Below are 4,882 nucleotides of genomic sequence, written 5' to 3' on the forward strand. Positions count from 1 at the left end.
TGGCCTCCAAAGTGCTTGGATTACAGACGTGAGCCACTGCGCCCAGCCCAGAGCAAGACTTGATCTCAAAAATAATAATAATAATAAGGTTAGAGGAAAATGCATGCAATAGATCAGGGTGAGGGGTGTGTGTGCACTGGGCTTTGTAGGCCATTGCAAGGAATTTGGGCTTTTACTAAGCAAGATGAGCCATTTGAGGGATTTTAACAGATAAATGATGTAACAATTTTAGGAGGATCTGGGTTTGGCTGCTCTTTGGGCAACACATGGTGAAGAAATTGTAACAGTAGCAGTAGTAGTAAGAATAATGGCATTTTGAAATCCAGGAAAATGAGACGCATATATGCTTTGTGTCTATGTGTCCCTGTTGACATTTTTACCTACAAAAATTGATGTGAAGCTGGGCACAGTGGCTCACACCTATAATCCCAGCGCTTCCAGAGGCTGAGATGGAAGGACTGCTTGAGCCTAGGAGTTTGAGACCAGCCTAGGCAACATGGCAAAACCCCATCTCTACAAAAAAATCCAAAAATTAGTTGGGTGTGGGGGCACATACCTGTAGTCCCAGATACATGGAGAGGCAGAGGTGAAAGGATCACCTGAGCCTGTGGAGGTTGAGGCTGCAATGAGCCATGGTCACGCCAATGCACCAGGTGAGCCATGATCACGCAAATGTCACCAGGCTGGAGCCTGGGTGGCAGTGAGACCTTGCCTCAAAAATAAAAAGAAAATGTGTTCTTGGCCAGGTGGAGTGGCTCATACCTGTTATCCCAGCACTTTGGGAGGCCGAGGCCGGTGGGTCACCTAAGATCAGGAGTTCAGGACCAGCCTGGCCAGTCTAGTGAAATCTCATCTCCACTAAAAACAAAAATTAGCCAGGCTTGGTGGCGGGTGCCTGTAATCCCAGCTACTTGGGAGGCTGAGGTAGGAGAATTGCTTGAACCCCGGAGGCAGAGGTTGCAGTGAGCTGAGACCACATTATTGCACTCCAACCTGGGCAACATGGCAAAACTCCGTATCAAAAAAAAAAAAAAAAAAAGAAAATGTGTTCTTAAAACCTCAAGTCATAGAGAATGGTTCTTTAGTCTTTTCCTTATTATTATATTTATTATTTATTACTATATTATTTTTCTTATTCATTTAGTATTAAAGTGTTCTCATTACATGTACACAAAAATGTCTTTACAGTATTGCTTGCTTGCTCAGTGAATATATATAATGAAAAAGGTCTGTCAGATTCATACAGTATGCTTGAGCACCAATTATGTGTTTTGACACTACTGAGCACAAGACAATGGAAAAGAAAAGATGTAACATTTGCCCCTGCCTTCAAAGAAGCTAAAAACTCCCTTGGCCAGGTGCAGTGGCTTAAGCCTGTAATCCCAGCACTTTGGGAGGCCGAGGCGAGCTAATCATGAGGTCAGGAGTTCAAGACCAGCCTGGCCAACATGGTGAAACCCCATCTCTACTAAAAATACAAAAAATTAGCTGGGTGTAGTGGAAGGCACCTGTAATCCCAGCTACTGGGGAGGCTGAAGCAAGAGAATTGCTTGAACCTGGGAGGTGGAGGTTGCAGTGAGCTGAGATCGTGCCACTGCACTCCAGCCTGGGTGGCAGAGCGAGACTCTGTCTCAAAAAAAAAAAAAAAGTTCCCAAAGCAACAATTTGGACTTTGGTTTGTTTTGTCAGTCTCAGAAATGCATTTTCAGAACCTTGATAGGTGGTACTGTTAGCCCTGATGACATTCAAAGTCTTCATTTCAAATATTCAAGGTAGAAAATTCAAAACTCAATTGTAAAACAATAGAATTGGATTAGCAGACCCTTTTCATGAAATGAAATCTCACCTAGAAGCCTGATATGTGGCCAGGCACAGTGGCTCACACCTTTAATCCCAGGACTTTGGGAGGCTGAGGCAGGCAGACATGAGGTCGGGAGTTCGAGACCAGTGACCAACACGGAGAAACCCCATCTCTACTAAAAATACAAAAAAAATTAGCCAGGTGTGGTGGTGCATGCCTGTAATCCCAGCTACTCAGGAGGCTGAGGCAGGAGAATCGTTTGAACCCAGGAGGTGGAGGTTGCAGTGAACCGAGAGAGCTCCATGGCACTCCAGCCTGGGCAACAAGAGAGAAACAAAAAAAAAAAAAAAAAAAAAAAAGAAAAAAAAAAAAAAAAAAAAAAAAAAAAAAAAAAAAAAAAAGCCTGATCTGATATGTAAAACAGAAAAGCCAAGCAGTTCTGGTGGTGGGTTTCTGGAAGCCTGCCTACTGTTGTGTCCTCACCCACTTGCACTGCCAGTGGTGCCTAAGGCTCTGTCTTCAAGCTTCCACGTTCTACCAAGCACACTCTGAAACTGAATCTACGTACAATCATTAGGGATAACAGAAGGAAATCAAGCAAAAACTTGCTATTTGTTTACAATAAACTCCATAAGGAATTTGAGCTCTAAAGTTAACAAATCAATAAACTCCAGGTAAAACAGTCTTTACATGGAGTAATGGAAAACAGTAGATGGTCCTTTTCTTAAAAACCAATTTTTCCCCATAGCGTAGCAATACCCTTTTATTTATTTATTTTTTTAGATGGAGTTTCGCTCTGCTCTTGTCACCCAGGCTGGAGTGCAATGTCGCCATCTCAGCTCACTGCATCCTTCACCTCCCAGGTTGAAGCAATTCTCCTGCCTCCACCTCCCGAGTAGCTGGGATTACCAGCACTCACAGGCACCCACAACCACACTTGGCTAATTTTTGTATTTTTAGTAGAGATGGGGGTTTCACCACGTTGGCCAGGCTGGTCTCGAACTGCTGACCTCTGGTGGTCTACCTGCCTTGGCCTCCCAAAGTGCTGGGATTACAGCAGGTGTGAGCCACTGTGCCTGGCCAGCAATACCTTTTGTTTTTGTTTTTGTTTTTGTTTTTTGAGATGAGGTCTCTGTTGCCAAGGCTGGACTGCAGCCATTCCCACGGTATGTACTTTTCCCTACTACTGCCATGACCCACTTGCCATTTCCAAGGAATAGCAGCCCACTGACTCAAATGTTAATCTCTTTTGGCAACACCCTCACAGACACACCTAGGATCAATACTTCGTATCCTTCAATCCAATCAAGTTGACACTCGGTATTAACCATCACAAACTTCTTTATAAACCATTATGGAATGAGCTCCAATACATATGGTTAAATTTAAAAAGCAAGATTAAAGACGCAGTATGTTACCATTGTGTAAAAAGGGGGGGGATTAAAATATATGTACACATTTGTTTCAATAAACATAAATTAATTCTTGAAGAATATTGTTAACATTGATTGCCTCTAGGGAAAAGAACTGGGTGGTTGCGGGTAGGGGGTGGGAGATTTTTTACCATATGTTGTTTTTTTATGCCTTTTGAATTTTGAATCTTGTGAATGAATTACATATTCAGAAAAAAATAAATATTATTAAAAAAATAAAAAAACAAAATTTCTCTCCATTTCAGCACTATAAACTGTACTAGAAAATGGGGATGGGCTCCGCGCAGTGGCTCACGCCTGTAATCCCAGCTCTTTCAGAGGCCGGGGCAGGCAGATCACAAGGTCAGGAGTTCAAGACCAGCCTGGCCAACATGTTGAAAGCCCATCTCTACTAAAAATACAAAAATTAGCCAGGTGTGGTGGCACATGCCTGTAATCCCAGCTACGGGAGACTCTGAGGCAAGAGAATCACTTGAACCTGGGAGGCGGAGGTTGCAGTGAGCGAAGCCGAGACCACACCATTGCACTCCAGCCTGGGCGACAGAGAGAGACTCCATCTCAAGAAAAAAGTGGAGACGTGTGATAGAAACCACTTTTAGGAATAAAAAACCACTTTTAGGAATAAAAACCCTATATTTTGCCAGGCGCAGTGGCTCACGCCTGTAATCCCAACACTTTGGGAGGCTGAGGCGGGTGGATTACAAGGTCAGGAGTTTGAGAACAGCCTGACCAACATGGTGAAACCTCATCTCTACTAAAAATACAAAAATTAGCCAGGCATGGTGGCGCGCGCCTGTAATCCCAGATACTCAGGAGGCTGAGGCAGGAGAATCGCTTGAACCTGGGAGGCGGAAGTTGCAGCGAGCCGGGATTGTGCCATTGCACTCCAGCTTGGACGACAGAGCAAGACTCCATCTCAAAACAAACAAACAAACAAACCCTATATTTCAACTACAATACCTTCAGATACTGACAAGTCTCAAATAGATTTTTTTTTTTTGTAAATTATTTTATTTCTTCCATGATGTTTTAAAAGGACTATCTTCAAACAAATACAAATATTTCATAAATAATATCTGGCCATTTCTAACCACCTCTTTCAGCAAGAAATACATTAAATTTGAATAGTAAGGACATTGCACAATGAATTAGGATTGTATTAAAATTTGCTTTAAATATTGGGGGAGAGGACAGTATGCTTCTACTTAATGAAGAGAAATACTTTTACAGTGCAGAGATCTTTTATGTTTTTGCACCTATTATGCAAGAATTCATAAGGGGTAGGTTCCAGCAGCCCAGGCTCCTTTCCAATTGGTTCTCACACAGTACACTTCTCTGGTTGGAGCAGCCTGGCACTTCAGTTGAACCCAGGTACCTCTCTTTTTGGCTTTCTTCTTTTTCTGATCATTTTTCCTCTTGAATTTCAGGAAGCTATCTTGTCTCTTAGAGCACTTAATGTATTCAATCCGCACATTAATCCTCTTGGCAAGAATCTTGCCCTTAGTTTCTTTGTTTACAATAATGCCAACAGCACGCTGGGTAACATTGTAGACACGCAACAGTTTTGCCATTGTAACACTTTTGGGGCATTCCTTTTTTGAATAGTACACATTCCCTTGATGTCTACAAAATCGTCTTTTTTTTTTTT

Source organism: Cebus imitator, unplaced genomic scaffold (assembly GCF_001604975.1).
Source record: "Cebus imitator isolate Cc_AM_T3 unplaced genomic scaffold, Cebus_imitator-1.0 Scaffold343, whole genome shotgun sequence".
Lineage (NCBI taxonomy): Eukaryota > Metazoa > Chordata > Mammalia > Primates > Cebidae > Cebus > Cebus imitator.